A 15,961-nucleotide genomic window follows, 5' to 3' on the forward strand; every position below is an offset into this window, starting at 1 on the left:
CATCTCATTTACTCTCAAGGCTTCAATTACCTATTGTATGCTAGAGATTTCCAAATATATCTCTAAGACACCTCCTCTTAACAACCCACAAAAATCTCAAAGAGTTTATCAAACTTAAATTAAGTATATTTTTATTTATCCTGCCCTTACTGTCCTTTATCTTTCTACATTTTGCTCAAGTCAAAAACCTGGGTTTCAACCTTGTCTCATCTCTCCCTTGCCAGCTATGTATAATCAATCAACAAGTTCTGTAACGGCACGTCATAAATAGTTCTCAAATATGTCCCATTTACCTTCATCCCTGTAGCTTTTATTATATTTCATGCCATGATGCATCAACCCAAATATTGTAATATGCTCCCAAATTTTCCCCACAGGAATTAAACTGATCCTCTTAAACACAGGTATGTATCACCTCCTTACAGAAAACTACGTTGCAATTAATGGAAAAATCTTGCATAGTGCTTAACATATGCTAGGTGCTGTTCTAAGTTCCTTAAATGTCGTAATTCATTTAGCTCTTATGATAAATTATGAAACAGTTTCCTCCCCATCTTCTTCCTCGTCTTCTTCTTCCCAGTGAGCAAACTAAAGCACATGTGCTAAATAACTGTCCAAGAACACAGAGCAAGAAAAGTGAGCAAAATTAGGATTCCACGTCAAACTTGGAATCTATACTTGCACTGTCCAAAACAGTAGTCACTTACATGTGGCTATTGAGGATGTGTGTGTGTGTGTGTGTATAAATTTTGTCATTAGCCACTTATACACACATAAAAATATAATGGCTTATGGCAATTTTTTTTATATTAGGCCATATATTTAGCTACATATCATACTATTTTATCTAATCTATTCTTACTAAGTATGTCAAAATGAGTTTTTACCCTTTCACTGTATATATTGCTGTTTATTATTAATTTGAAATTCAGCACTTTCAAAAAATTTATATTACAAACTCCTGTCAAAGATAATTTCATGATTTGTGTTCAGTGTCTCAGATAATTCTCATCATAATTCTGATAAAATGGCACTTTCATTTCCATAGGTGAGGGAAGAAAACAACTTTTCAAAGTTAACAGAACAAATGTTGAAATAAAGATTCAAAACTATGATTTCAAAGTTTGTACTTCCTTTTGCTCTTCTTGCTATACAACGTTCTTAATTTTATTTGAGAAAGCTTTGGTTTCTAGTCTACATTTTAATATATTAAAAAACTAGAGCCAGGCACGATGGCTCACCCCTGTAATTCCAGCACTTTGGGAGGCTGAGGTGGGTGGATCATTTGAGGTCAGGAGTTTGAGACTAGTTTGGCCAACAAGGCGAAACCCAGGCTCTACTAAAAATACAAAAATGTGCCTAGTGGTAGTGGGGGTGAGCCTGTAATCCAAGCTACTCAGAAGACTGAGGCAGGAGAAGTGCTTGAGCCTGGGAGGCGGAGGTTACGGTGAGCCTTCTTCTAAACCAAGCCTTGACCTTGGCCTGTGATAAGGTTTGGATCTGTGTCCCCACCCAAATCTCATGTTTAACTCTAATCCCCAGTGTTGGAGATGGGACCTAGTGGGAGGTGATTGGATTATGGGGCGTGGTTTCTCATGAATGGTTTAGTATCATCCTGTTGATACTGCCCTTGTGATAGTGAGATCTGCTTGTTTAAAAGTATGTGGCTCCTCTCTCCTCTCTCTTGCTGTTGCTTTTGCCATGCTCCCTCTTTGCCTCTGGAAGGTAATTTGAAGGCTGTTAGAACTGAGAAGCTTTTAGTATAGACAGCAGCGGCAATTGCTGGTAGGTGCTGGAAATTGCTGATGTTGCTATAGCTCAGATGAGATTAGGTGACTGAGAATTCCAGCAGTCCCATCAGTGGCTAAACTTCCTTAGCGTTTGCTTGGTAAGCAAGCACCAACATAGCTCTGGTATCCATTTTTAGCAGTTTCAGCCCCTGAGCAGCTACCCTACTGCAGACCAGCAGTAAGGCACTGGTTCCTGGATTCTAGTCCAGTGGCATTTGTAGTTTTCTGGAAAACACATGTATTCTCTCTGTTCTGCCAATAACTCTCCCTTTTGCTGCACCAGGCCTTCTAACACTTTTTAACCAATTATCTGTTTGATATCCCCTTGGAAAAGTTAACATATTTCTGTTTTCTAGGCTGTACCCTGAAGATAAAATTTCTCAACCATAAAGCCGTGTTTATTTCTATGAAAGAAAAGAACAATTTTATAATCAGTACATTTGTAGTTGACAAAATCAACATATTTTATAATTTTAAGAATGCTAAAAATATCCACAGAAAGTAAATTTATAATTTTTTTCTATAGGAACAGGCAATATAAAGATTTTTCTCAGGTACATGGGTTTAAAGGGAGTATTAAAATTCTCTATAGCAATGCTATAGACCTCAAAATGAGGTCTGTGAACCAGTGCCAGTCTGCAGACTGTTACCAGTCTTTTAGGCGATAGAGAGCTTTTTCTAGAATGGAAATAAACACACTATCTTTCATAGAAAATGCCTTTCTACAAAAAAAAAAAAAAAAAAACCCACATAGTTTACATATTTTTGTGAGCGCCTTGCCTCCCACACCAGTTGCAATCAGTTCACAAACTAGTGCATAGGCCACCATACAAAAAGATTATGAGATTATAATAAATTATAATAATTAGACTAAAAGTAATTCCTCTGAAATATCAAAATGTAGCACATTAGGCAGGTTTTCTTTTAGATGAAATTTCTTTTAGGTCAATATGTATTTTATTTTTGGAAAAAATATATTCCCAATGATATATGAAATAACAATCACATGAAAGTAAACTAATACCTAAAAGTTATAATGCTGATGTAAAGGGACCAGTCAATACACTAAGAACAGTCCCATTCACTATTCTATAAGGAACAGAAATGACTTGGTAAAGAAATTATATTTTTAAGGAAGAATTGAAAAAGAATGGCATCTCCTTATAAGGAAAATGAAAAACTGATTCCACAGAAAAGGAAACAAAAAGATACAGAGCATTAAAAACAGATAACAAGGCTGTATACTTCCACCTTTCTGTGCTCAACACAGAATTGTGTAAATGAAATAATAAGTAGGAAAAAGAATGAAACATCTAATTTATGTGAGAGAAAAGTAGAAAAAAGTAGAAAATTTTAAATATTAGAGTCAGAGCAAATCTTTACAGTGGATTGTGAAACAATTAAAAGAAATCAGAATGAGGTAAATAGATGATCATTTTAACCTCCTATTAGAGTGGAAGTCTTCTTTTCCAACATCCTATTGAACTACCTGATGAAAAATGATAAATGTCTATATTAGTTTCACATATGCAAATAATAACTTCAATATTATAGTACTCCTAATTTCAACCAGTATTCTTGAGCTCATATTGGAATAATTTTTTGGAAAAAATACAAATATTATACTTGATATAAGTTAAGTTGTTAGAAATTTAATCTCAGGGTAGTGAATAAGTCAAATTTATTATCATATTTGATGTTTGTGTTGTCCCTTTGTACTCACAAGTTCTTTTTCTGAAAATCTGTACCAGCTGCTGAGTACAGAAGAAGCCTGTGATTTTTAAATAATTGCAGCACATTCTATAGCTCAAACAAATAAAGCTTTGATTTAAGATTGTTTAATCTCAAAGAGATCAGTATAGAAAACAGATTAGAAACATGGATGAAGTGGAATTCAAAAAGAATCTCTATTTAGCTCCAAAGCTAAGCAATAGCGTTTCTCAAAAGATGGCTTCATGATGTGAACTAGAATCAAAGAAATTACTACATTTCTTTGAATTTAAGTGAGCTTTTAAATCAGAGGATGAGTGTATCAAAAACTGTTCTTTGTGAAAGATTGAATATGAACCAATGCTAATTTTATATCTCTGTCCTCTCAGAAAACTTACTAATGTTTAGAGTAAAAAGAAAATGAAACTTTCCTTATATTTTTAAATCAAAATCTATTCTGACAAAAATGTTTTATTGTTAAACCTATGTTTCACCACCAAGCTATCTTCATTCACGAGAATAACAACCACAATAATCACAGCAACAGTTGTCAAATTTACTGGGTGCATACCATATGCCAGGTACTCTTTTTAACTATTTTGCATATATTAATTTAATCCTCAAAACAACACTGAACGATTATATCCATTTTACACAAAAAGAGATAGAGCAATGGACATTTATCCTAGAAATTTCTGAGCTATATTCTTTTGGTAATTTACTGCCAAAAATTCTGTTCTTCAGAATTAGCATGTTATGATATGTAACACATAATTCAATATGCCTCTAAAAGCCTTTCACACAATAGGGCTGTTACATTAAAAAATAAAAAAATCTAAATCATAAAAAGAAGTATATACGTCTTGGAAATAATACCAGAAACTATTTTCTTCATATAATTTGGCCTTCCACAGATAAATAGATGTGTTATGTGCATGAAAAAATAAAACAGGCTTTCAATGACACTGTTAGACTAGAAATAGAAGTTTAATATATATCATAAATAATAATTTAACCTATTCCCAGTGCAAAACCATTAAGTGGTGAAAATTACTTAAAAAACACAAAGAAACATTCAAAGTCTCTGAAAATTGCCACAAGGGAATAGAGTAAACCAAGAAACATTTAGTCATGGAAATTTAGTAAATCTCTGTAAGAAAAGCTAGTCTGTCAGACTTGAGTTACAGCCTCATCCTTCTGCCCCCACCCCTCCACCTCAGCATGACAGACTTTCCACTAGGCAGGTGTGGACAAGAAGACAGGAATTCTTTTTGTCCCATCTCCCCATCAAAGGCTACTATATCTCGCCAGAAAAAGTAGACTGCCATCATTTTTCATCTCTTTGAGCTCTGTTTTGCAGAGGCTAAATTCCAGATGAATTTAGCCAAGATATCTCAGACTACAGTCTTTGACCTGGCACCTATCCTTAAAGCAGAGACTCTAACTCAGGCACCACAGACCAAGAACACTAATACTGCAATAGCCATTGACCCAACTCTCTCACAATATGGCAAGCTGGGAAGACAAAAGGATACCACTTATGCTCAAAACTCTGCTCATAAAACAGGTACGTAACTCCAAGAGGATCTGGATCATAACTCTCTTGTCTTGATCATAACTCTGAAGCAATAAATCAGAATTTTTCCTCAGGGAAAGAATACAGGAACAGAATGCACTGCAGCATACCCCAAAGGAACTGACTTTATTTAAGAAAGAGAATGAGGAAATTCAACCCTAAGTTTATGCTCCAACAAAATGGGACGCAAGGCTGGTTCAACATATGCAATCAATAAAAGTAATCCATCACATAAACAGAACCAATCACAAAAACCACATGATTATCTCAACAGATGCAGAAAAGGCCTTTGACAAAATTCAACACCCCCTTCATGCTAACAACTCTCAATAAACTAGGTATCGACGGAATGTATCTTAAAATAATAAGAGCTATTTATGACAAACTCACAGCCAATATCATACTGAATGGGCAAAAGCTGGAAGCATTCCCTTGGAAAACCAGCACAAGACAAGGATGCCCTCTCTCAGCACTCCTATTCAACATAGTATTGGAAGCTCTGGCCAGGGCAATCAGGCAAGAGAAATAAATAAAAGATATTCAAATAGGAAGAGAGTAAGTCAAATTGTCTCTGTTTGCTGATGACATGATTGTGTATTTAGAAAACAGCATTGTTTCAGCCCCAAATCTCCTTAAGCTGATAAGCAACTTCAGCAAAGTCTCAGGATACAAAATCAATGTACAAAAATTACAAGCATTCCTATATACCAATAACAGACAAACAGAGAGCCAAATCATGAGTGAACTCCCATTCAAAATGGCTACTAAGAGAATAAAATACCTAGGAATACAACTTACAAGGGATGTGAAGGACCTCTACAAGGAGAACTACAAACCACTGCTCAACGAAATAAGAGAGGAAACAAACAAACAGAAAAATATTCCATGCTCATGGATAGGAAGAATTGATATCTTGAAAATGGCCATACTGCTCAAAGTAATTTGTAGATTCAGTACGATCCCCATCAAGCTACCAATGGTTTTCTTCACAGAATTGGAAAAAACTACTTTAAACTTCATATGGAACCAAAAAAGAGCCCACATAGTCAAGATAGTCCTGGGCAAGAAGAACAAAGCCGAAGACATCATGCTACCTGACTTCAAACTATACTACAAGGCTACAGAAACAAAACAGCATGGTACTAGTACCAAAACAGATATATAGACCAATGGAACAGAACAGAGGCCTCAGAAATAGCACCACACATCTACAACCATCTGATCTTTGACTAACATGACACAAAAAAGCAATGGGGAAAAGATTCCCTATTTAATAAATGTTGGGAAAACTGGCTAGCCATATGCAGAAAACTGAAACTGGACACCTTCCTTACACCTTATACAAAAATCAACTCAAAATTGATCAAAGACTTAACTGTAAGACCTAGGACCATAAAAATTCTGGAAGAAAACCTGGGCAATACCATTCAGTTCATAGGCATGGGCAAATACTTCATTTATAAAGCACCAAAAGCATGGCAACAAAAGCCAAAATTGACAAATGGGCTCTAATTAAGCTAAAGAACTTCTGCACAGCAAAAGAAACTATCATCAGAGTGAATAGGCAACCTACAGAATGGGAGAAAATGTTTGCAATCTATCACCTGACAAGGGACTAATATCCAGAATCTACAAAGAACTTAAACAAATTTACAAGAAAAAAAAACCATCAAAAATTGGGCAAAGGTTTTCTGTTCTTGTGATAGTTTGCTGAGAATGATGGTTTCCAGCTGCATCCATGTCTCTACAAAGGACGTGAACTCATCCTTTTTTATGGCTGCACAGTATTCCATGGTGTATATGTGCCACATTTTCTTAATCCAGTCTGTCGTTGATGGCCATTTGGGTTGGTTCCAAGTCTTTGCTATTGTGAATAGTGCAGCAATAAACGTACAGGAAGGGGAACATCACACACCAGGGCCTGTCATGGGGTGGGGGGAGGAAGGGTAGTATTAGGAGATATACCTAATGTAAATGACGAGTTAATGCGTGCAGCACACCAACATGGCACATGTATACATATGTAATAAACCTGCACGTTCTGCACATGTACCCTAGAACTTAAAGTATAATAAAAAAAATGGGCAAAGGATATGAATAGACACTTCTCAAAAGTAGACATTTATGTAGTCAACAGACATATGAAAAAATGCTTATGGTCACTGGTCATTAGAGAAATGCAAATCAAAACCACAATGAGATACAATCTCACGCCAGTTAGAATGGCCATTATTCAAAAGTCAGGAAACAATAGATGCTGGAGATGATGTGGAGAAATAGGAATGCTTTTACACTGTTGGTGGGAATGTAAATTAGTTCAACCATTATGGAAGACAGTGTGGCGATTCATCAAGGATCTAGAACTAGAAATACCATTTGATCTAGCAATCTCATTACTGGGTATATACCCAAAGGATTATAAATCATTCTACTATAAAGACACAAGCACACATATGTGTATTGCGGCACTATTCACAATAGTAAAGACTTGGAACCAACCCAAATGTCCATCAATAATAGACTAGATAAAGAAAATGTGGCACATATACATCATGGAATACTATATAGCCATAAAAAATAATGAGTTCCTGACCTTTGCAGGGATATGGATGAAGCTATAAACCATATTTCTCACAAGCTATCACAAGAACAGAAAACCAAACCCTGCATGTTTCTCACTCATAAGTAGGAATTGATCAATGAGAACACATGGACACTGGGAGGGAAACATCACATACCGGGGCCTGTTGTGGGGTGGGGGGCTAGGGGAGGGATAACATTAGGAGAAATACCTAATGTAGGTTATAGGTTGATGGGTGCAGCAAACCACCTTAGCACGTATACACCTATGTAACAAAACTCGACGTTCTGCACATGTACCCCAGAACTTAAAGTATAATTTAAAAAAAGAAGCAATAAAAACAACCTAAATATCTAAAAAAATTAAAAAGAATGAGGAGCAAATATGAATATATGGAAAGATTTTGTGTAAGATAACGTAATGTGTTTTTTTAGAGTAAGATTTAAATACAGAAAATTGAAAACTAAAATCCATGATTTGGCAGTAACCCACAGCTAATAGCATTGAGCGTGATTGGTGGATACCACACTGCTTAGGCCAGCCACTGTGAGTGCATTTTTGCTCCATTATTCTTGCCTCCACTCAGGCCAGATTCAGTATCCCAGCTCCCATGCTTATGCTCTAGGTATCATGTGGTGGGAACAGGGCTTCTCTCAGTGGATGCACTTGGAGTCGTGTCCTCAACTATGACTCACAGACATAGAGAGCAGGGGTGGATGATGATTAGGCAAATACGGGACAAACATCCATTGCAGAGTGAAATGGTTAGATGGTAACATGCCTTACCTGGCTGAAATCATGATTGAGAGATAATGTACAGCAGCATCAATTCCTTCAATATTTAACTAATAGGAGAATTTACTGTGAGTCTGAATCCAGACAAAAACTATCTCCAGCCTAGGATCAATTAAAGTCATCATTAAAACAAAATTTGTATTTGAAGAAGATGTATTTGATTATGAAAGTGAAGTCCACAAATTAGAGAGAAAGATCAAGAGAGGAGAGCCGAAAGGTTTTACTGTTGTTCTTGCGCTATCAGTGGAAGCAGATAGTATTTTGAATATTATGCCGGATGGGACAGTCTACTTAACAAAACAGTACTAAGGTTCTGATTAAAAGTACAGGCTGGGAATAAAATTATGTTGGCAAATGTGAGCACTGAGCCAAAACCTGTGAGACAAAGGATAGGAATAACAAAAGTGGAAGAAGAGGAATCTAGAGTGAACTGCGAAAGATACTAGTTTCTAAATATCTTTACTGGACTAAATATTGTTACCTGCTACTTACTGAGAAAGAATTGAAAATTCATTTTTCTAATACCTCATGTAGTCTTTATGTTTTATTATGTAAAATTTAGGATTAAATTAAATTTACAGAAAATAAAAATAAGGGGAGCAGTATTTTGGATCTTTAATTTATTTATTTGACATCTTCATCTATCTTTACCTGTTGTAGACATCCTCATCTACCTCTACCTATTGTCTTGCCCTGGTACCAATCATAACTAGAAAATATCAAAATGGGCATGGAGGATTCCAAGAACAGTGGGCTAGTAGCCTGCTTCCTCTGGCCTTGCCTGAGGGAGACTGCAGGATGCTAAGAAGAGGCTGCATCCACATGGGTGTCCTACTCATTAGTGAGGGAGGCGGATAGCACTACTTTAGCAGAAGGAAGGTCCCAGCTAGATTAACCCAAGAGAGACTCCCATGAGTAGTGAGTTATCTAGATTGTGTCCAAAAATTCATGTGTGCCTTGTCAGTGCTGCAAAGAAGATGAAATGATAGCAACCGGGTTTCAGTGATATGTAGATACTTTTTAACTGAAGAAAAGGACCAAAAGGACCAAGACTACGTAGTTGTGTGCCAGTACAGTGATTCAAAAGGGCAACTGAGTCTGTTCACACTCCGGGTATTATCAATTTGATGATTGAACAACATCTGTGACTGCCATAAAAATCACCTATATACTCAGACAAATTTTTGGAAAGGAATGAAGAAGTGAAGGAAAGCTGAAGGGCAAGGATGTAAAAAAGAACATGACTAACAATTATCTAAAATAAAGAGCCATTTAAATTAGATTATTTACACTCAAGACTCTGATACCAGTAATTGGCAAATTTAAAATATTTTTCTCTTATTTGTCCTAGTAGTTAAAATGGAATATGTGAAGGAAAAGTTTAGTTTCATCATAGGAAATGAAGTATATTTTGTTTGTACTTACGAGTATAGATGCCATACATTTGCCATGTCATTACATTTAAATGTTTTGTATTCCATAGTGCAGATTAAAAGATAATAAATCCTACTGTATCTTTAGAAGGAATTAGATAAACCCTGTGGTTATTTCCAGATACCTGGACTGGGGATATCCTATCTGATTATCGAAACCCCTAACAGTGCTGAGCTGAATTTTCATACTTGCCAAGCCAAATTGTTTCTTTCTCCCATTCTCAAGAATCATTTTTTTTCAACCTCACAATATAGAGCACCTACAATAGCCTGATAATTCTCAGAGAGAAGATCCATTCATAAGGAGCATCAGAATTCTAGATTTACAGAATTTATTGCATTTACATAAATGCTTGCCTTCCTATCAAATACTAAAATAGCAACAGCATTTATCCTAACATTATACATATAATCTTATTGAATCTCGTTCACTTGGAATCTCATTATATCAAATTTCTCTTATTTCCTCTCATGAAAATGACCTTGCCATTAAGTTTCTAATGAATGTTGTAACATATTCAAGTATCTGTCATATGCAAAGTAAAACCACTTCCAAAAATTTAAATAAACAAAAAAAATAACATTTATGCTATAATGACTATCTTCCCCTTCACAGTAAAATTCTTTAAAAAAAACCTCCAGAAACAAAAAAACGGTAAAACTGATTATGTTTCCTCTCATTCACCTCATTTACCCCTCAACAATGATAATCACTTTCTGTTCTCACCATGATAACCTGAAATTGCTTTCAACTAAACAATTTAAGTGTTCTTAAATAAAATAGAAACTTTGACTTCTCTACAGCATTTGACATTATTCACACTGACTCTTTGGAAAGCGTCTCTCCCCCACTTTTTCTCTCCCTCTCTTAGGACCTTTCAAGTTTTGGATTTCTCTAGTCCGTTTGGCTCCCGCCTTGCAGTTTATTTTAAGGTTTTCATTGATCATCTCACTCCATAAAGAGATTGTAACTATTTAGTATTAATGATGATGCAGAGGGGGAAATGAGCAGTCACAAGCATTTCTTGTCAGACTTTAAAATTAGTTTAACTGTTTGGAAGGGCTATTTGGCAGTATTTATCAAGATACAAAATGAGTAAAGGTCATGAATGAAGTATTTGGATATCTAGGGCATGTAGCAGTTTGAAATTTGTGGGCTACAACCATCAAACAGTATTACTTTTCTTTACTACTTTTAATCACACTGCACTGAATTTCTTTTGCCAGCTGAGTAGCAGTCCCTTTCATTACAACCAGGACATGTCCAGAACTTTCCAGTTACAGTTTAAATTTTATCTTAAATCTACATTTTTATATTACTTGATTGAACTATATTTTATGTACAATAAACTATATACATCAAGCACATAATTGGGTAAGTTTTGGAATCTGTGATATACTTGTGAAATAACTGCAATCAAGACAGTGTACACTTCTTCACCCCCCCAAATTTTCCATGTTTTTCTTTGCAATCAAACTGATCTTCCCATCGCTCCCATCCCCAGCCAATTACTGATCTACGTAGGTCAGATTGAATTTTCTAGAAATTCTTGTAAATGCAATCATATATCATGTGTGCTTTCTGTATCTGACTTATTTCATTTAGCATAATTATTTTGTGATTCATCCATGTTGTTACATGTGTTGATAATTCATTTTTTATTGCCAAGTAGTATTTCATTCTATGGAAAACATTTTGATACATTTATTTGTGGATCAATGTTTGGGCTATTTCCAGTTCTGAGCTTTTACAAATAATGTAGCTGTAAGCATTTATCTACAAATATTGATGGAGATATATGACTTCATCTCTCTTGGATAAATTCCTAGTAGTGGAATTTATATAAACATATAAACATATAATAAGCATATGTTTAAATTTTCATAAAATGGCCAAGCTGTTTTTCAAAGTAGCTGGGCTCTTTTACATTCCCACTAGCAGTATACAAGAGTTTCAGTTGCTCTACATCGTTACCAACACTTGGCACAGTCAGACTTTTTCAGCATTCTATTGAATATTCTTTGATTTTATGTTCACATGTTGATAGATATTTGGGTTATCTCCAATTTTTTGTTATTGTAAATGAAAGGGCTATAAACACTTGTTTCCAAATCTTTGTCATAACATATATTTTCATTTTGTTTTAATGTTGATAATTTTGGACTATGGCACTGTGGATAGTATGTTGTGTTCAATCCAGGATCTTTTATATTCCTCTATGTTGATGCTTTTGTTTTAGCTAATAATTCATCTTTTCAAGTTATTCTGTTAGCTCAGTCTCATCTTCTGTGGATGCTTGTTCAAATCTCCATCCTATTACTTAAGCCTTTGCTGAAGTGATTTGAGTTCATCCCCACTGAAGTGGTTTATGGATCAATCGGAGATTGTGTGCATACCCAGAATCATGGGATCTCATCCTCCATTTTTTTCTCCCCTGCGAGAATTCCCCTCACTTTCTGACAGCTGTCCATGGTTATCCCGGATCCTTTTCCTTTTTTCTATATCCAGAAAGTAAGTGAAGTTTTTAGCAAAATTAGTTGCCTGTCATGAGCTGCTCTGTGTCCGTGGTCAGCCTGCAGGGAAAAACTACAAGAAAATGGGAAACTGACAACTTATTTTTTGTCATTTTTTTAAGTTTGACTCCACTGAATCACTGAATACTGAGGTAGTTGTTTTTGTTTTGTTTTATCTGGAGTTTGTAGTTGCTCTCAGTGGGAAAGATGATCTGAATGAGGGGTTATATTATCACACTGAATGTCAATATCTCAAATCCAATTATAAGACTATGTCCTTCTCTCTCTCAGAAGAGGTTAAAGTATGGCTTGAGGTACTCAGATGGTGGAGGGGAATGAACTACTCTTTAAGTCCCCTTTACAGTCCTCTTTTCTGGTAATGTAGCAGGGCAAACTATTGAAAAAGACAAAATATTGATAAAATATTTGTATTTTATTGGCATTTACTCATCCCTCCTTATTGGTTACTTTCTTTCTTATCCTGGATGGCCATTGGAATCTTTAAATCAACCACTGTTGACAAGTATGTTTGTCAGGGCAAACTCTTTACCATCCTGGTTTATAAAGAAGGGGGATGCTGGCAAGGAGTGGGCTTGAGGACTGGAACGTTTGCAGATGTATAGCTGTGAATGGGATGGTGATTTTCTCTTCCTCAGGCATCTTCAAATTCAGAGAATCAATCTGGACTTTTGGACCTTCTTCTCCTTCAACGTGGATCAAATGTTGGACTTTTCTTCCTCAACTTGGATTGAATGTTGACATAGAGATCTAACAGCAAGTGAACTAATGCTGCTTCAAAGACATCAAGAGAGGGGGTGAAATGGAAGGTGTGATATCACAGAAACCATGGGTAAGCAGAAGCATACAAGCATACTCCCAGTTTATGAAGGAAAAGTTTCAGTATTCTTTGGCAGGCTGACAACTCACAATTACAATATTCTTTCTTTCTCCTCCTATTTAGTACTCATTCTAAGGAAGGATTGGGCCACATCTAAATCATTTTAAGAGGAAGACTAATCCCAGATTTCTGTAGTTTTCCATGGATTGTGACTTACTTAGCTCTGTTGTCGTCAGATTTGTATCCAGGCATGAGAAAAGTCTCACTTGATATCATGCTACTTTTCTGTGAATGAAAAACTGCAAGTAAATAAGCCATCACTTGATATCTTGCTACATTTCCAGGAATAAAAAACTGGAAATAAATAAGCCATAAGTAGAGAAATGATTAAACAAATTCCAGCGTTTCAATGCTTTGAAATACTATTCAATAGTTAACAAGATTGAGGAAGAAATATGTATGCTTACACAGAAGAATAACTATCTAACATAATTGGTAAAATAGCAATTTATGGAACAAATTGTGGGGTATGTTCTCATTTTTTGCAAAAATCATATGCACTTATATTCATGCATTTATCCTTCTTCTCCATTTACTTGTCAGAGCTATTTGGGCAAGGTATTCGACCTCTCTCTCTCTATTATCTCATCTATGAAAGAAATATAAAAATTTTCACAAAACAGAATAATAATAAAACAATTGAAACAAATGTTCTGACTTGTTATAATCAAGAATGAATGAGTATTATTACAATTCTTTATCATGAAATAAAAAACTACTACTCAAAAGCATTCTAGCCATTTGTGTTAGAATTGTCAGATGGGTTCTGAGTAAAAGAGATATGTGTACATAAATGCAGTTAATGAGTCATTGTTTTAAAGCCACCTCCACACCACCAGAGAAGCAAGAAAGAACTATAAAGCCTCAATGGCTGCATGGCTTCATGTGTAATGAAGTTATAATTCTTCTCAGGTTGTGTTCAGTTCTAACCACCTGGTAATCATGTTCTCACCTCACCAGCAGGTGTTCAATGCTTAGAGCTCTATAGTTCCCATTATGGTGATTCAATTATTCTGTTTCTGCTTTTATGTCTACTGACACTTTCAATGATCACCTACTTTCTCTCCCCTATTGCTCCCCTTTGTGGCTTTTGCTTACCCATGGTTTCTGTGGTTTCACAGCTTCCATTTTTACCCTCTGTCTCTTGGTTTCTTTAAGTCTGTGTTAGTTCACTTCTGGTTAGATCTCTATGTCAACGTTCATTCCCTGACCCCCAACAGAGGCAATTTAGTTCGTTCAGTCACTAGATAGTATAGAATCTTTGTTCACCTGTCGGAGTAAACTTGGCCGCCCATACCAATGAGATGTGGCAATGTCACATTGTGTAATACCAGGTAATTTACATATGAGAATTCCTTCAAAACAGAAAGTGGAAGTGACAGAGATTATGTGGTTTCTAGGGAGAATCCCCTTACCTGAACTTTTTTTTCCTTGCATTACATGGTAAGAAATGTCTTATATGCCAGAAGGTCATTCTTATGGCTGACATGGAAAATTCATTCTGATAGTTCTATAATTTTTATCAGCAAGACAATAAGAATTTTGAAAAATATAAATTGTTAATATTTAACTTAGCTTTAAATTATTGATAAAGTTAAGTTCACTTCTTGTTAAATCTCTGACCCCCAACCAAGAGTTATAATTGTTCAGTCAGTAGGTCAGTAGTATAGAATCTCTATTTTAATCAAAGAACTCTCCCATAGCTCACAAATATATTCCAGCAATTAACTGAATGACAATGTACTAGGCTAAATTTGGATTCAAATAAAAATTCTTGTATTTCCACATAAAACAAAATAAATTCTTTTTAAGTAAATTTCTTAATTTTAAAAAATTAGACTTACAAAATCATCATTGGAGATTGGCAAAAGTTCAAATATTGCTAACATACCTATTTTTAAGTGCCACATTCAAATTTTAAAAGTTATTATTCCAAAATTATATTATATGCCACCCTTGGTTTTTTAACATAGATAAATCTCTAAAACAAATGTCTTATTTTTTTACTTTAGTTTAAAAAAATCCTACATTTATTTTCCCTGACCAATTATTTTTACATTTTATTGTTAGAATATGCTCTTAACTATAATGATTGGTAATTCACAGTGCCAGTATGTCACAATATATTCCTACTTATTTATAAGAATTCTAGGAAACAAAGTCTACTAAGAAGCAGTGCAAAGGTAAATTGATGGAAAAGTATTGCTTTCTTCATTTGGAGATCTCTGTTGATTTGGGGTTGGATTATTTTCAAATACAAAAAAAAAATTATCATTCAATAAGACAGACCCAAAAACTGTGTTATACAGCCTGGGCATGCACAATAGCAAAAGCTTTGACTTCTAACAACACCTGGAATAAATGATTCTTCCTCTCAGAGCCAAGAAGATTGATGCACAACTGGAGCCAGAATGGCAGAACTTTCTCAGAAGTGAGGAGTATGTTGGACCAGAAGATCTGAGGTAAAATCTGCTTCAACATACCTTACTGCAAGTGGTCAAATTTGAAGCCCTCCAATCAGACCCTGCCAAGTCAACATTCCTAAATCCTTTCTCTTGCCCTCTGATCTCTTAAAATGTTCCCCACACTTCAAATTGGATAGATATATTTAAGCTCAACAATAGCCTTTCAACAGGCTGTTTCTGCAATACAGCTTTTCTTTTC

At 35.3% G+C, this 15,961-nt stretch overlaps 1 long non-coding RNA gene across 1 annotated transcript in view; it reads right to left on the minus strand.

Moving 5' to 3' along the window:
- Window positions 1-2,707: 2,707 nt before the first annotated feature.
- Window positions 2,708-15,961, minus strand: part of LOC117071189 — a 29,344-nt gene continuing 16,090 nt past the window's right edge. The window contains exons 2-3 of the long non-coding RNA XR_004432188.1: window positions 14,713-14,807; window positions 2,708-3,279 (exon numbers count right to left, since the gene is read on the minus strand). This is a non-coding gene — a long non-coding RNA (uncharacterized LOC117071189). The remainder of the gene's footprint in view (window positions 3,280-14,712; window positions 14,808-15,961) is intronic.

This window comes from Trachypithecus francoisi, unplaced genomic scaffold, assembly GCF_009764315.1.
Source record: "Trachypithecus francoisi isolate TF-2019V2 unplaced genomic scaffold, Tfra_2.0 Lachesis_group3, whole genome shotgun sequence".
NCBI classification, from domain to species: domain Eukaryota; kingdom Metazoa; phylum Chordata; class Mammalia; order Primates; family Cercopithecidae; genus Trachypithecus; species Trachypithecus francoisi.